Source organism: Camelus bactrianus, chromosome 15 (genome assembly GCF_048773025.1).
Source record: "Camelus bactrianus isolate YW-2024 breed Bactrian camel chromosome 15, ASM4877302v1, whole genome shotgun sequence".
Taxonomy (NCBI): domain Eukaryota; kingdom Metazoa; phylum Chordata; class Mammalia; order Artiodactyla; family Camelidae; genus Camelus; species Camelus bactrianus.
This window is the reverse complement of record NC_133553.1, coordinates 42,851,923-42,869,561: the sequence shown is the minus strand read 5'-3', so window position 1 is coordinate 42,869,561 and position 17,639 is coordinate 42,851,923. Positions and strand designations below refer to the sequence as shown.

Here is a 17,639-nt window from a genome sequence, read left to right as displayed (position 1 = left end):
TGGTCTACTCTTTTTTTTTGAGGCCTGGTTCCCCCTACCTCCAAGGCTGTTGTATAAGCACCTTAAATCTCTGATTAGAAACCTTGCTGTGTTCTGTTTGATGTGCTTTGTTCTGATAAGCATGGATTTTATAACTCCCAGGTCTTTTGTAGAAAGGCTGGGGAGCTGGGACTTATAGTCGGATGGAGATAGTTGCTATGGGATATTCATTTAGTGTAGATCAGGAATTCTACCAGTTATCGCTTCAGAGTGGGGATGGGAGGAGAGGAGGTAGGGGAAGGGGGAAGAGAGAGAAAGATTGATTTGGTGGAAAGAAACCTGTTAAGTGATTTTTCCAAATCCTTTAACCTCTCTGTGTCTCCATTTCTTTATCCATAAATAGAAAGTGTTGACTTTGACTCTCTTGCCTCAAGTCATCTGGTAGAGATCTGGTAGAGAAAAGACAGTGATGCAAAGTCATGCTACTGGGAAGAGAATATGCTTCATGTCTTTCTTATGCAGCTCCATGTTTGAGAAGTGCAGGTTTTAATTCTTGAAGTAATAATAATAGCAAGCTTTTATATGATGTTCACGGTGAACCTGACACCGTTCTAAGCACTTAACAAGCACCTCTCATTCAGTCTTTACAGCACCCCTGTGATCTAGATACGGTTATTATCTTCATGCTCAAGGTACAGACACAGAGAAGTTAAGTAACTTGCCCAAGGTCACACAGCTAGAACATGCCAGAGTGGGGATTCAAACAGCAGCCATCTGGCTCCAGAGTCAGTGCTGTTAGCCCATACCCTTAAGAGCTAAGAGGCAGGGAGCTTAGGGAGCTCCAAAAAAGTCAGAAAGACACTTTCAAACTCCATGAAAAAAGACAGAATAAAGGTGAGAGAACATGTAATGGGGAAAGTCTTGAGGGAAATTCTTCCCAAGAAAGGATCTACTGAGCTGAGATCTGGAGGATGAGAAGGCATTAACGAGATGAAAGGAGAGGGAAGGGCCCGGCAGGCAGAGGGATCTGAACATGCTGAGGGAACACAATGCAGTCAAGGTGTCTGTGTGTCTGGAGTTCAGGGAGTGAGGGGGGAGAGGGTCAAATATGGCGGCAGGCGGGCGGGGCCAGCCCATGAGGGCCATCCATGTCTCTGTCTCAGGGTTTCCCATCCTCAGCACTGTTGACATTTGGGGCTGGATAAGTCTTTCTGTGGGATCTTTCCTGCGCTTTGTAGGACGTTTAACAGAGCATCTACCCTCTACCAACTAGATGCCAATGGAACCCCAACCCCTGCCCAAGTTGTGCTAATCAAAAATGTCTCTAGACATTGCCAAATGTGCCCTGAAGGCCAAAACTGCCCCTGGTTGAGAACCACTGAGCGAGATATTTCACTCTTTGGTATCCGTCCCTCCTCATTGCCTGTAAGATGGGCCCTGAGTCATGAGGTCACTTTCTATACATCAGCATTGACTGGGTCTCTTTGACCGGGTCATAGCCAAGAGTGACCAGGTAGGTACAGCCTCTTGGAGACTGTCCTTGGACATTGTCATGTTCGGGTAGAGATATCATCATCAGACTGGACAACGCTGAAAGGAGGGCACTGAACTAGAAAACAAAGGAGGGCTGCATCGGATTCAGAGCAAAAACAAAGGGGGTTCTTCACAACCAGGTCCTCTAAAGTTTCAAAACAACATGATACTTTCCCAATGTGCCCAGTTCTCTTTCTCCCGAAACCAATGTAACTGCGTAGAGCTTAACAAAGCAGGCCTTTTACAAAGAAAATTACCTTAAATCAAAAAGAATAGAAACAAGATACTTGGCATTAATGGTAATAATAACCAGATTCCTGCGAAGGACTAAAATATTGCTACTTTAGTCACTGATTGTTGTGGGAATTTGTACTTTTCAAATTCAATATGAAGCTTTCCTGGAACTTTTTGTCAAGTGTTTTCTGCCGCTGCCAAGTAACCCACGGAAAAGGAGAAAGGGTTGTTTTGTCTAGCACATTGCTTCTATCACCAGGAAAATGACGTTCTTGGTGGTCTGCTTTTCTTCCTTGTAATTTTTTTTTAATAGTATGAAGATGTTGCAAATAGTACAGTCTGGTTTATTGAGTTACCCCTGAAGCACGACCCTTCTCCAGGGTCCATTCTCAACCCTTTGTATTTTGGTTGTCGGAATTCTCTGATTTCTTTTGCCCTCAACCTGCAGGACTTTCAAAGGATGACACAATTTGACTAAAAATCATAATGTCCAAAAAATTGTTCATAAGGAAAACTGTACATTAGTCTCTCACATTTCCTGGCCTGTTCCCCTAATTCTCTGAACCTCTCATTTGTGACAGCCCCTGATCTCTTTCAGAAAACCTGAACCCCAGCCTGGAGGTCACCCCTTCAGAGGAGACCCTGTCTCAACCTGGAGGTCATTTGGGCCAAGGATCTGGGCAAGGAGCCGGAGCTGTTTCCCCAGCTCATAACTAACTTTGACTTATTTGTCTCTCCTGCTAAATCATTATCCCTGTTTCACAGTCAGAAAAGCAGGCAGAGTGGTCAACTCAAAATTAGAGCTGAACTTGAGGGAAAAAGCCCAACGTGTCAACACCAATTGCAGTAACAGTGATATTTACGGAGTAGTTACTATTAAGCCAGTGTTATGTCAGGTGTTCTGTATACATTGTCTTAACTACGACAGCACCTCTAAGAGAGAAGCACTATTACCATAATACTACTCTGCTACTCTTTACAGATGAGGAAACTGGACTTAAACCAGTTAAATCATTTGCTCAAGGTCACACAGCCTCTAAATGGTAGAGGCAGGACATTCAGAGCCCACGTGTTGCTTGTACCCTCTACCCCCTGCTGCCTCTCTTGACCCTTCTGGAGACTTTATGAAGACATTTGGAGAGGGTCGTTGGCATTCACGTTCTTCCATCTTTATTCATCTCTGCTGAAAATTCAGAGTTTCCTAGAATCTGAATGAGTTTTTGACCAGGGGACAGAGCCCTGTGATTGGCCACCCCACCAGAACCACACTGGATTGCAAATCCTCAGCTGTGGTGACTGCCTTCCTGGAACCAGAATTCCACATTATACGAGCCAATGGGGCATGATTAACACCTTGTATGAGGGATTCCAAGTCTTTAAATGGACCTCTAGGTGTATGTTTTTGTGTGTACGTACCCGAGCATAGAATCAAAAGAGATTATAGAGATCAAGTTGCCCCAATCCCTCATCTGCAAACAAGGAACTCGAACCCCAGAGAAACCACCTTAGTTTACCGTGGTGTCAAAGGGTACAGGCTTATATTGTCTTTATATACAGTATCCATAAAGATGATGATGAACGTGATCAATGAAACTGATATTTATAGCTCTAAAGCTTTTATTGAATATTAATGTATTTTATTTTAAATAGGAGGCAGAGAATGTGCTCAACCAAGCATAGCTCAAAAGCCATGCATGAGATCCACTTTTTTGAGAAATATTTGATTCGGCCTTCTCAAGGCTTAAATGTGTCCCAAAGTGGAGCTCTCTGGGAACAGCAACAACCCTCAACAGTGGTGTCTGGCTCCCTAGAACCAGAATCCTTCTGGCCCAGGACGATGCCGAGGATACACAGTCCCCAACCTTCCCTGTCCCAGGATCTATAAGCAGTGAAGGGTATAAACCAAACCAGCTGGCTTGCTCCAGGGGGCTCTTGCCCTCTCGAGGAGAAGACGTTGAGTCAGTCTTCCACTCTGCACGCAGAAGATGGAACGAACCAGTCTCCATATTCCGTGTACCAGGGCTGGAGATGGCACAGGAAGGCCTGCGGGTGGGGTTACCATTCCATGACATGAGTTTCCTGGGGACCAATTTGCCATGAGGCAGGCCTAAGGGAAGAGGCACGTGAAACCCAGAGTGAGGGGAAGCTGGAAGGATGATTTATCCCAGTTAATCTAGGGGATCTCCAGTAACGCCCTGTCCCAGAAAGGTGCCCCCTTGCAAGGCCCATCAGAACTGGTGTCACATGCAGGTGAAGAAGGATCCAGGGGAGGAAGGATGAGCTTAGCTGGGCATGTTCATAGCATGAGAGAAGACTTAGCCATATTGTAGGAGAGATCAAGGGGGGTGTGGGAAACCAAGTCAGTTATTATCCAAAAAATACTGACATGTAAGAGGTAAGAAGAAGAGAAAAAAATGATCTAATATTGATATAGGTCAAAATGATGACATCCCAATTGGAGGCAGACTTTGACAGACTCATAAAGATTGGAAAGAGTTTATTGTGTACAGAGGAGGTGTAGCAACTGCAGCCCATGGGCCACATATGGCCTGTTGACCTTTTCTGCAAATACAGTTTATTGGAACATCCACCTATTCACTCACGTATGGACTATGGAGGGTTTTGTGCAATGGCAGAGTTGAATAGTTTCGACAGAGATCGAATGGCACGTACAAAGCCTGACATATTTACTATGTAGTGCTTTACAGGGAAAGTTTGCTGACCCCTAATATAGCTAAAAGAACACCTTGTTCCAAGTCCTGGATCCACAACCTTGAATCCACACTAGCTTTTATAATCTCACTATCAGAGTTTTAAAATGGGGGACTATACTAAACAGTGCCAACGAACCACTTAACTCACTAATTATGATAATTTATGATACTGAATAGAATAATGAATATGAACATACATGTTAAGCTGTGCAGAGGTATACAAACACTAAATATTATTAGGGCTGTTTTAGGAGTATTTAGCAAAAGAGACAAGGCAAAAAAGTTGTTTTTTCCTGAATAGAAGTAAGGAGGAAATACATAATAAATGATTGCAAAGGACACATGAGCCTTTTTGTTTGTGTCAGTTACTGTGCAGTTTTGAGATGATCTAAACTGGATTATTAAAATTAAGGAGAAAGAAATACAACCCAGAGCCACCGTGACGGTGGATTAAAGAACTTTGTTAGGTACAACAGGGGGCTGTGGCCATCAGAGGGGACGCAGGCACGGTCTGAGGGAATGCCTACCCCTTCTAGGAGCTGCAGAGTGGAACTGGGGGAAGGGAAGAATGAGAGGACAAAGCCAGGACATATTGCACAGAATAGATTTATTCTAACAATTATACATGGTTTATCTGAAATTCAATTCGAGCTGGACTTCTTGTAGTTTTATTTTCTAAATCTGGCAACCAATTCCCTACCCAGTGTGGTTCTGGTGGGGTGGCCAATCACAGGGCTCTGTCCCCTGGTCACAAAGCTCGTGCCAAGTCTAGGAAACTCCGAATCCTCAGCAGAGATGAATAAGGATGGAACACAGTCGGAGCTGACCATCTGATGGCAATCTTCTAGAAGGATCTTTAGAGTTGCCCTGTTTTGTCCTTTCCTAGGTGTGTGGCTTAGCTATTTTTAAAATTCTGCCAACTGTGCCTTACATTTCCAATCTATCCCTTTCTGTTTCTTAAACCAGTCAGAGTTGGTTTCTCTGGTTGTTTGCCGTCAAAGAACCCTAACCCATATATCAATATCCCCAAAACAGTACCCAGCAAAATGCTGTGGGGATGGGTGGCCGGCAAAGGTGTGGATGGATGAGAAGGGGATTAACTAGGGTACGCTTTCTGAAGGAGGACCTGGACGTAGACAGAGAGGAGTGGAAAAGCACACTCTGGACCCGGAATCTGGCGAGTGTTTACATTTGCTGTACTGTTTAGCACCAGGGAGCTACTAACTGCTCTTGGGAAAGGGAGGGACGTGATAAAAATGACATTTGATGTAAAAAAAATTATTTCGAAAGCTGGCTCCAGGATTTTGTTTGGAGCAGATGGCGGCAAGGATGCTGGCTGGGGGCTTGTTCTTACCAGCTAAGGATAGACTGGGGGTCTGGACCCACGCTGGGATGGGGCTGTGAAATGGAGGTGGGGGCCGGGGACTGAAAACGATGAGAATCAGCTCATTGGAGATTCCGGGAATTTAGCGCCTTTCTGGTCATGGGGAACATCCAAGTGGGAGGAGGGAAAGGCTCCAACTGGGTCACGAATGACAGTGACACAGCTTGCGGGGGGAGGGGTGGGCTCCCCTGACTGTGGGCTTCCCAGGACGGAGGCTGCGGAGGCAGGCCTGCGAGGAGGGAGGGCGGCCTGAAGGAGCGAAGGAGCGGCTCCTCAGGTCGTGGGGCCCATCCCTCCGGTTGGCTGGGAGTCCCACCCTCGGGGACGGATGTGGTGAGAGTGGAGCCCATCCAGCAGAAAGTGACAGGGATGATTAAAGGGATGGAAAATCAGGCCCATGAAGAAAGGTTAAAGGGATTGCCACTACGAAGCCTGGAGAAGAGAGGCGACGTCAGACTTCCCTTCAAGTCCATGCACGGTTATTACTAGACGCGTGCTAGGCGGCCGCCGCGCGCATCCGGGGAAGGCAGCACCCCTGAAGCCAGCGGGGGCACCTCCGCAGGAGGGAGGGGCGGCTCCCCGGGGGGGCAGCGGCATAATGATAAAGGCTCTTTTGTGGTCCCTGAAGCGCCCTCTCCCTTCCTCTTTGTTTTTGGCATCCGTCATTATGCCCTGCAAACCACAGCTGGGCCTCCTGACGGCACCGGTATCTGCTTTCCTGCCTGCTCGGAAGGTAATGTGGCTGTAAAATTGATGAGTTAGATGAACACAGGCACAAAGGGTGGACTGTGTCTAGCTCTAACGAGCCTTCTGACTGGTCTCCCCGCCCAACCTGGATAAATGGTCCTGTCTCATTCCTCCCATCCCCCCAGCCCGGTCTGGTCCATCTGGGCTCCTCCTGATGGACTCCCCAGGAGTTCACATTTGCTCTGCCTCCCTATCTCATTTGTCACTTTGGCAACTTGAGAGGTCTTCTGTTTCTTCCCAGGTCAAATATATTTCATTTCACTTTTCTTTTTTTAAAATGTGAAACTCTTCTCAGCAGGCCAGCCTCTTGCCCGGTGGGCCAGGCTGCTGCATCACACGGCCAGGCCAGCCCGCCACAGTGTCTCCCACACAAAGCCAGGAGATCTAAGCCGTGTCAGATCCCTGCCAGGGTGACCCAGGGCCTCGGCGTGTGGAGACTATTTTCCTGATGGACGTGGAAGGGATATAATCATGGAAGGAAGGTCCGTTATGAATTACACATTCAGACACTTCAGGACTGGAGCTGAGTGAGGGGTGGGTGAGGGGTGGGTGAGGGGTGGGAGGAGAGATGAGGAGTGGACATGAGCCAGAATGTACCATAAAAGTGATGGAATCTGGCTTTCGGAAAGTCCAGACCTAAAATGTACTTGGGTACAGTTCCCTGTGTCCTAATGGGAACGTGTTGGTGATTCTCACTTAGCTGCCAGCATAGTCTCCTGAGTAGGTGAGAAGAAACCCGAGGTCAAATTCCCATCGAGCAGTTCTGTTAGGAAGCAGGGAACTTAGACCCCACCATCTGCCTGGAGCCTTGACAGAAGTCACATTCAGCACGGAGAGGCTCCCCAGGTGGCCAATGCGGACAGGGAAGGGGGACGGATGGGGAGAGAAGCAGGCAGGAAGGCTGCCCCCTGGGAGGGTTCCTGGGACAAGCTGAGCGCCTCCCTAGGCAAGAGTAGATGCTCCGCCCCCGTTGTCCCCTGTGACTGTGGGGATGTCCAAAGGGTGGGTCTGGCTGGTATTGACCCCTGAGCCAGCACCAGGATGACTTCCCAGCCAGCAGATGGAGTCCTGAGACTGGGCAGTTAGGACAATGGGCCTCATTCTCCAGCTGTTGCTGCCCTCTTCTTCCTCATCTGTGAAATGGGCGTGACCACAGTGGTTGCCTTCTAAGGCTGCTGTAAATATTGAACAGCATGACGCACATCCAGTGCTGAGCATGGCTGCCATGGAGTGAGCACTCAGTACACGCCAGCTACCATTGTAATAATTTATTCTCAGTTCTGATCTGCTGAGTGGAGTTGATGGAGCAGAGGGAGGGCTGTGAACAGGAAGTGTGGGACTTCTGAAACCTGATCAGTCCTCCTTTTAATGCCACTCTCTCCAGCACTAGCCCCTGCAGGCCTGTGACAGTGGCCAGTTCCCGAGGGATCAGCTGCACAACCCCCCCACCCCAGGCCCCAGCATCCTTGATTCTGCAAAGGGGCGTGCCCATCTCTGTGCTCAATTCCGCTGGACGAATCAGAACAATTCCGATTATTTTCGGTTCCCAGACCTTGAATGTGTCAGGCTTCAGGGTCACTTCCTAATCTCTCTCGTGGCCTGGATCTGCAAGTAATTTAACCTTGTTTTCATAGAGCGCAAAGACGTTCCGCTTGTTTACACTGGAGACAAATTTTCCTCGATTGACGCAATCCTATTGATTAAATAATGACTTTCTTCCTCATTTAAAGGTAATTTCGGTTGGTATCATGACGTGGAGGAGGAAAGTGAATGCCTTTTCTGTCCTGCTGTATGAAGGGCAGGCTGTGAGGGCTGAGTCCCGCTGCTCCGGGCAAGGCCTTCTCATTTCTCCTCACCTGTTCTGGAGCGGCTGAGTGTGAGTGGTGCCGGGATCCTGGGAGGAGGCTGGCTAAATGTGGACGGGTCTTGATTAGGGAAATGAAAGAGCCCGCATTTGCTTGCCAATGGATGTCAAGGCAGGGGCAGTGTAGATACCCCTTTGTTTCAAAAATGGATCTGAGGAGGGGTGGGCAAAATGAGTGAAGGAGGTCAAAAGGTAAGACCTTCCAATTTTAAAATAAATTAAGTCATGGTGATGTAATGTACAGCATGGTGCCTGCCGTGAATAATGCTGTATTGCATATTTGAAAATTGCTGAGAGAGTAAGTCATAAACATTCTCATCACAAGAAAAGGAGTCTTGTAATGGTGTGGTTAACTAGACTAATCGTGGTACTCATTTCACAGTATACGCACCTGTGGAATCATTCTGTTGTACACCTGAAACTAATAGAAAGTTACATGTCAGTTATGCCTTAATAAAATAAAAGAAAATAAAACAAATTTTAAAAGTGGATTTGATTTGCTTTCAGGATTACTAATATCTAATAAACTAGGATCTGCACATAAACTGTTTTTCAAGATCACATCACATGATAGTCAGGACCTGTCATTTGAGCCAAAGATTTAAAATCAAAGGGAAAGGAAGGATTCATGTCGGGAAGAATGGTAACGAGGTAGCAAACGGCACACACAGGAGAGGCACCGAGATGATGGTGGTGGTGGTCATCGTGGTCCAAGAGATTGGGTGCTCTTGGCTAAGTCTCTTAACTTCATCCGGGCCTAGATTCCTCATTAGTAAAACAGGGGCAGTTGGACCAGGTGATTTCTAAGGCCCTTACTTCCTTCAGTGTTCTGTGATACAAAGGAATCTGGAGACTATTTGCTTCCATGCCAGGTCCTTCCATTGTGAATTCCAGTAAGGTTAAGTCCAGAGGGTGACATTTGGGGGTACGGGACATCTCTCCTGTTGTCTTTCTGTGACTGGTCTCTCACAAGGCCAGGAGCTACCTGGCTGGTTTAGGAGTCACATGGGATGATGGCTCCAAAGGGTGACTGAGCTGGGGAGAGAAGGCAATGGAGAAACAAAGTCAGTTCTGTGAGTCTCAGGAACCCAGGCGAGGTCTGGCCACCCTTGTCTGGGAAGGATGGCCTGAGGGTCAGCTCAGCTCCTCCTTGGGATGGAGAGAGTGGAGGCTGAGGGAGCAAGAGACAGCCTGTCCCACCTCCCATTCCTGTTCTTCAAGGTGATGCACTTTGGAGAGTTCCCTGATGCTTCCTGTGGACAGACCTTGCCTCCAGAGTGAAACTGTCACCTCTTGGGGGAGGCCTGTGTCTTCTCCTGTCTTATCCCCACTTGGTGTGGTCTGGGCACATGGGGAATAAAGGCCTTTCAACTCCAGAATGGAGTGTTTCAGGAAGTCATGAGCTGCCCACTTCTGGAAGGGTTTGGGGATGCTTGCCATCAGCAGATACTGGCATAGAGGACCTCTGGGGGTGGGAGGTAAGTGTGGGAGAGGGTTTGGAGACCAGACCCACCCACGTGATACACGTTTGTTGAGTACCTAGTATGCATGGAATCCAAAGCTAGGAGACCCCAGCTGTATTACTTCCTTTAATTTCCACAACTGACTTCTGAGAGAGGCATGTGGTCCCATCAGACAGACAAAGAAACTGGGGCTCAGAACAGCTGGTTGTTTTCCTGAAGGGATGCAGCAGGGGATGGCAGAGTCAGTCCAGTGTGCTGTCTGCCTCCCATCACAGGCCCTTCCCCTGGGCTGTGCAGAGCCACGGACTGCAGTTCTCACTCTGACTCTAGCTGTGTGGCTCAAACAAGTTCCCTGACCTCTCTGAGTTTTAGTTTCTTCCTCTGCTTAAGGGTTATACCTACTTTTAAGGGTCATCATGAAACAGAGAGTGGTATCATCCGGAAGTGCCTAAAGCAGTCTAGGCATGGACTGGTCACGTGCATGGTTGCTGTCTGCCTTCTGCTCCAAGATGATGTGGTTTTTGTGAAGCTGACTGAATAATCAGTCTTACTCAGTTTGGGGTTCTCAGGGTCTAGCAGAAAGCCAGGCATGGAGCAAACACTTAATAAATATTTGTTGAACGAATGGATATACAACGCTTATATATATATCTATTGATGCCAGCCACCTGGATATTTAGAAACTTCTACATGGATGGATTCACGACTTCATCTGAATGTTGGATATCACCCTAAAACTTAAACAGCCAAAATGATGCAAAACATAGAAATATGAAATTGATCAGGTCTTACTGCTACAGGTTCATTGGGAGAAATGCGTGGAGCAGTGTAAGTCTGCACTGGGCTCTATTTAAAGAAAGGTGACTTGCTATTTTCAAGTAACTCCAGCTATATCACCAGGTTTATTTATTTGCCACCCATGCACCCATTCATCCAGTCATTCAACAGTGGCCTAGAGGGGCTTTTAGGGCCTCCCTTCGTAAGCAGGGAAGAAAGATTATCTGGAGTACGTCGGTTATTTGTAGATAAATAGAAGCTCTCAAGCTACTTATGGGAGCTTGGGAACAGTTTGTTCTCAAGTGGTTTAGACATCACTCCCATATCCTGCATTCATGGTTTCTCTGCACCATCTCTGGAGAATCTTTATGCTAATTTACAGTCGTATTCTTATCTGCTCCAGTAGTGGAAACGTTGAGTCCATCTGTCTGTTGTGTGTAAGTGTGTCTGAAGAGGAGACACTAACACAGGGGCTGAGCGAGGGGCATCTCATTCTTGAGGCTGAAAACAATTGAAAATGACGTGTGGACTTATAGGAGTGAAAACCCTTTGAACTGGGTGAGGCTGGGCCATTATTCTTGGAATCAAAAGATGGGTAGAAATACTCTCTCTCTCTTTCCCTCTTTTTTTTCTTTTTGATGATTCAGGCACACAGCAACACCTCAGGTCTTCTGAAATGTACCTGGCTATTTAGCCCTGTGCTAAAATAACTCCAGGTTTCTATGCTTTTGGAACCCCTGTTTGTGCAGTTTTGCTCCCCTGTGTCGTAGAGCTAACTTACTTTTGCAGTTCTCAGTCTACCTATGACTTGCAGTCTAGCACGTTTCTTCTAATGTGTTGACTCCTTCTAATATTGCGTGGATTAAAAAAAAAAGTAATAATCACAACAAAACCCAAACCTAAACAAAAGAAAACCTGAAAGGTAAGCTTGTTTAGCTCTATTTATGAAGCAAGAGTTCAAAGGATCTGAATGAGTCTGAGGGGACTCTCAGTGAGCACAGGGCGTGACCTCTGGAATCTGGACTTTGTGATGTCTGCACTGGCTGTTTGGGGCGTCTTTTCTTCCTTGTTCTGGATTGCAAGCTGAAGGAGTGATTTCAGGAATGGTGAGACACTACTGCATGTATGTTTTACCGTGGCAACCTGCTGGCATCCCTCTGAGGCAGGGATGTGGCTTCGTTTCCTAGAGAGGGGGACTGAGAGGGAGACAGATGGTGTGAGTGCTGGCTCTCCACAGGTCCTGTCCCTCAGGACCATGCTAAGCAGCGTGGTGAGGTGATGTATTTGTTTGCAAATGGTCACATCGACTATTCACCTATCATCATTTTGAAGCTGATTTTTAAAAAGACTTTAGTCAGAGATGCTGGTTTCTTGAAAGACTTCTGAAAGAAGTCTTCTGGAAAATTCTGGTGTCGGAAAAGAAGCACTCCATTAGGACTTAGAGGTCAAGAGCTGCAGGCTGGATCTAGCTCTGTGAGGTTGCTTAACGTCTCTGAACTCTGCTGGTAAAGACGTGAGGGCTTTGGTTAACCCTGACATTTGCTAGGCTCTCTCTATAAATGCTCCGTGTATCTTTGATTTTCTGTGAGCTCTGGAGATGACCATCTACAAGGCTGGGGGAAAGTGGCTGCAAAAGGAGAGCCCGTCCTCCTGTGGGGAATGGCTAGGGGGCCGGGCTGTCCCCGGAGCATTGCAGCATAATGGCATCATGGCCACGAGATGGGCTTACGTCAGTTACCTCCTATACCGGCCATTGGTGTGTGCCTGAGGTTCTAGAAGGACTTGGACAGGTCGGAAGGGGCATCAGCTCTTAGGTCCAGGCTTCACTCCCCTTGGCATCCCCACTCTGTCTCTGCGTTTCTCTTCCTCAGCCTCTCCTGAGTGGAGCCACCAGCAGGCACATTCTGTTGTGCAGCCAGTTCTGACCAAGGCAGGAAATGGATGTGGAGCCTCAGCCTGCCACTGGGGGCAGGTGGGGCTGGAATCTGGTCTCATGTTTTCAATCAGTAACCATGGTGCCTTGGTTAAACCCCAGAAGCGACCGTGCTACCACTGCTCAAAGCTGATAGTAAGTCGTATTCCTCAGATGTGGGATCCAGAGGCTTAGGCACGACTCATAGGCTCCTGGGTGCCTTCCTCCTGCTCTTGAGAGTTTCCTTTGCTCAAATCCAAATGAGGATTGTGTGTGTCAGAGACAGGCTGGCTGCCTGGGCAGCCCCCAACTCCCAGCATTTCTTTTATGTCCCCACCCCCTCAAGGGCATCAGCAGCAATTCGGGAGTCCACAACTGAACTGCAGTCTTGTCTAGTATTCCAGACCCTTCCTTCTCGCCCTTGAGACTCAGTTTGAGGCTGGGGGCCTCCCCAGGGCACAGCAGCCTGCTGGGAGGGGTCCCCCTGGGATGGACAGCATAGGGTCCCACCGGTGCCTGGACTCTGCTGCCATCTCCTTTTGTCTTGGGGCCCTCAATCGTCACCTGCAGGAACCACACGTGAGCTTGTCCAGCATGGCTCAGCGTCCTCACAGGAGTGGCCCCCAAGGCTGGAATAATTAGCTCAGAGTCCCAATACCCTTAATTCCTTAAGCCTGCCTCTTCATGCCCCTAGAAAACCAAGAACAGACCAATTAATGCCTTGTGAAAGAGTGTCTAAGTGTGTGGAGGAACCATCCTGAGATGTGATTGAGACTTGGGAGGCCCCAGGTCTCCCCGAAATCGTCTCAAGAGATAGCGATGGACTTGCACTGGAACTAATCTCAGCTAAGCCACATTCCTGGGAGAGGTAATATGAGGACGGTTGTAGAGATGGGAGCTTTTGGTGTCTAAGGAGCAGAACTGAAAGTGGAGAAGCTGGGGACGGTATAGAATTTGTCAGGGTGTCTGCCCAGAGGCGAGTAAATGCTGATCCCAGACGACAGGTGCTGGGCCTCAGACAGAGGGGAACAGGGGGTTGCTGCGGATGTTCCTGGGAGCGTGCACTTCCTCGGGCTCAGGTTCTGTGCTCCTAAGTGTAAGTCCCAGCCCTGGCTGGCCACAGGGAGTCCCTCCATCTTCCCTCCGGGGTTCCCTGGGGGCAGACATCCAACACTCCGGGTTACCTTTTCAGTCCCCCCGGGTTTGCTACTTGACCAGGAGAGCCAGGGGAGCACTTCCCTCGTAGATGTACTGAGAAGAGCTTCAGGGGATTTGAGGAGGACCCCTTGTGCCAGCAGGTCCTCTGCCTGTGCTCACCCCGTCAGCAGCCTGCGGGGTGCCTTCCTAGCCCTACTCCCACGGGCACCTGGCCTCCAACAGAGGGAACAGAGTTGGGTGCAAACCCAGGAGGCCTCTTGACTCTCCAGCCAATGCCTCCATCATCCCCATAGCTCCCGGGCCAGCCTGCTGTTGCTCCTTCTCAGGAAAGGTTCATAGGAAGGGTCCCTCCAGAGCCCTCTGAGAAAGCCCCCAGCAGTCCAGGAGGGGAGATCCCAAAACCTTACGGAAAAGTCTGGGAGTTAGAGTCGGGTAGGAGAAGGAGAGAAGCCCACTTGAGGTTCTGAAAACCCTCTTGAGTTGCTGACTACCCCAGGATTGTTGGTGGGGCAGCGGTGCCCCCTGGTGGACTCCACATCTGGGCGCACCACTGTCCCCACCACCATGGCTTTCCCACTGACCACAGTTCTTTCCTTCTATGCTTTCCTGTATCTGTCCCCGTAACTTTTTCTTTTGAGCTCAGCTTTTGCCTTTTGCAAGCTCGCTGTAGAAAACCCTCCAATAGGGATAGGATGGATAAACAGACAATAAGACTTTAATAGCTGATAAAGTGTGACAAGTTAGCACTGCCTAGGGGGGTCACATGGACTGGAGTAATGTGTAACTTGTACCAGTTGTCTTTCAAATTTCCTCCTTTCCATTCCAACCTGGAACAACTGTAATGTACTGAACACCTGGTCTGTGGGGATCTCCTCGGTGCCTCCTGTTCAGGGGCACCATATCCCCGTTGGGGGAGCAGAGGAACAGGTGTGGTGGGGTGCGGGTGCAGCCAGTTCTCCAAGGCTGCCTTGCCCAGTTCCCCTTGCCTCGTGCTGGTCACAATGACCTGACTTTCTTCAGTCTCAGGGCACAAGACCCTCAAGCTTGGCCCCTTCATTCCATAAGGTATTGAATGAGAAGCAGTTGCCCGAGTGAAGTTCTTGGCCTCTGCGGGATCCTGAAATCACCCCCTTGTCAGTGCAGCTGCAGGACACAGTGAGGGGTGTGGCGGGGGGAAGAAGCACCCATTTTCAGGGCGGGACCCCCCCAACCCCAGATGGGCCCCAAGTTAAGGATAATAGTCAAGAGTCGGAGAGCTTTTATTTTCCTAAAAAGGAAAAAGCTGAAATATGCAAACAGAGCCCAGCAGTAGAATGCGTGCTTAGCATGCATGAGGTCCTGCGTTCAATCCCCAGCGCCCTCATTAAAAAATAATAATAAATAAATAAACCTAATCCCGCCCCCAAAAAATCTAAAATAAATAAATACAGATTTTAAGAAGAGCTTATAATAATGAGGCTTACAATAGAGCAAAAAGCTCCGGGCCTGGGTTCCAGTCCCAACACAGTTAAGCACTGCCTTCCTGCCCCAGCCCTTCATTTTCCCACCTGTACTGAGGCCGCAATACCCCCCAGAGGTCCCTTTTTGTGCCGAAATCCTGTGGTTCCAATTCCCTTCCTTTTGCAGAGCTGGGCAGTCTAGGATGCGGCTTTGATCTGCGCAGACTGGATCCTGTCCTAATACCAGCCACCTCCCACCCACTCACATGGATTCTGGGCTTTTATTCTTGCTGGAGTAACATTTTTCTGGTGTTTATTTTGAAAAGGTCTACATCTGTGGTGACCGTCTCCCATTTGGAAAATTAACTGCTTGCAGATGCCGTGTGGGGCACAGCAGTCTCCCAGACAGTGAAACCACTGGGGTTTGGATTTCATTTCAAAAGGAAGAGGAGGGAAGAAAAGCTCCATGTCTCTGATGTAGGTGGCAAAACTTCTTGCCCTTCTATAAAACGCTCCAATGAGATTGACATGTAGAAACTGAAGGGTGGAGAGTGTCTTAAGGTTTGAGAACCCAAGTGTTAAAAAGCTCTCGTTGACATGGTCATTTGTGGGATGTTTGTGGTTGTGGCTGGAGAGGAGGGACGCTCGGCTGGAGGTGAGCTAACTCCTTCTACCCCTGAACACACAGCACGGGGTTCAGCCCTCACCCACTCACTTGGCCATGGTCAGCTCTGGCCAGTCCAGGCAGCAACCTCCCTTTGGATCCAGGGTGGCTCTCAGAGATTAGGTAAAGGGCATCCCAGATGAGGACCCAGCAGGTCCTTCTGCCCCTGGAGTCCTGGGTAGACTCACTGGTTCTCCATCCTCTGCCCTCCTCCTCATCCAGACCCCTGCCCTTGGTTTCTGCTCTCCGAGCAGCTTCTTCCTCGAAGCTTCCGCCCCAGGTGTCACCCCAGCTCTTTCACCGCAAGCACAACAGAAAACCAGTCCAGGCCTAAAAAGACATCTTGTGAGTTCCCAAGGGAACCCCCCTATACAAAGCTCGTTTCTGTTTTCTTATTCACTGGCCACCCCCAGCCCCCACCTCCTTAGCAATTTCCAAATCCAGGCTCAAGAATGGAAACTAAGGAGGAAGGGCCATAGCCAAGTCTTTGTGTGGGTGTTTGTGGTGTGTGTGTGTGTGTGTGTGGTAGATGGAGCGTGTGTGCAGTATCTGTATATGGTATGTGTGTGTTGTGTGTGTGTGTGTGTGATGAGTACGGTGCATACCAGGAGGCTGTGGGGGGTGTGTGTGTATATGTGTGGTTTGCACCAGCGTGGTGGTACTTGTGGCTGTCAAGAGCAGGCGGGGGAGCAGTTTCTTTCCCCGATGGTGCTCACCCCTGGCCAGATGTCTCTCTTACTTCGATCTGGGATAGCTTCCTTTTTGCCACGCTTCCCTCTCTCAGTGTGATGATTTCTCTGGCAGATCCTTGCTGCCTTTGGCCTGTGGGAGTGACTAAGAACAAATGAAAGTTAAAGCAGGAAATATCCTTCAAGGCTGTCTCTAAATTATAATGAGCCTGATCGCTTGAAATGTAAGAAAATTGATGCCCAAACAAACTGTGTGGTCTGTTTGAATAGCAGTTTCATACTAGTTCCAAGTCAGCAGATTTAAACGTGGTGGTAATGTTATTTTGCATTTTTGGTAAGATTTTCTTTATGACAGAGACACCCCAAAACAACAGGGGGAGTATATATGATATCCACTGTAGGCAGTTGGATGTGTGTTCAGAATATGAAACTTGAGAAGACAAAACCCAGGCTAGATACAAGTTATTATTTTTTTAAAGGACTATTAACAGGCAGAAAGTTATGTCATTTGTTCAAAATCCTTAAAAATAAATCTGAGAGGAATAAATTGAGTGTAAGTTAAATTTATGACTAGGATAGTATTGCCTCTTGGAATATGAAAATGATTAAGAAAAGCAGTATTCAAGAACAGCAAGTTGCTGAAAAGATTGATAAGTTGTACAAATCTTCTTTTACGTGTATAATAAGAAGAAATGTAATTCTTTTGCAGAGGAACACTGTGCAAATTTATCAACCATATCTATCATTTGGATGAGTGATGTCTGGTCCTAAGTGGGGGGAACAGAGAGGGAAAAAGGGGACCAAGGCCATGGGTGGACAAGAAGAGCATGTGCTTTAGGGCTCCCTGGACGTGGGGACAACTGACTGAGATAGTGCCCCTGGCTATCCAGGATGTGCGTGTTAGCACATCAGAGAGCACATCTCTACCTGCTATCCTTTCATCATAGACAGATCCCCTTTTAGGCTCCAAATCTGGGACAAAGATGAAGATGTTGTCAATTGTTTCCCCTGTGATCACACAGGGAGAATCTTTTCCTACAGTGGGAGCGCTCGCAAGATTTTAAAGGGCTTCTTTGGCTGCG

The 17,639-nt window shown here is 48.2% G+C and overlaps 1 long non-coding RNA gene across 8 annotated transcripts in view; it reads left to right on the top strand.

Annotated features, from left to right (window-relative positions):
- LOC105078995 (uncharacterized) overlaps positions 1-17,639 on the top strand; it is a 656,088-nt gene that overhangs the window by 110,373 nt on the left and 528,076 nt on the right. Inside the window, exon 1 of one of the 8 annotated variants that reach the window (XR_012511905.1) lies at positions 11,728-11,801. The exons of the other annotated variants lie outside the window; for them this stretch is intronic. This is a non-coding gene — a long non-coding RNA (uncharacterized LOC105078995). Of the gene's footprint in view, positions 1-11,727; positions 11,802-17,639 lie in introns of those variants that run through there. 8 annotated transcript variants of the gene reach the window in all.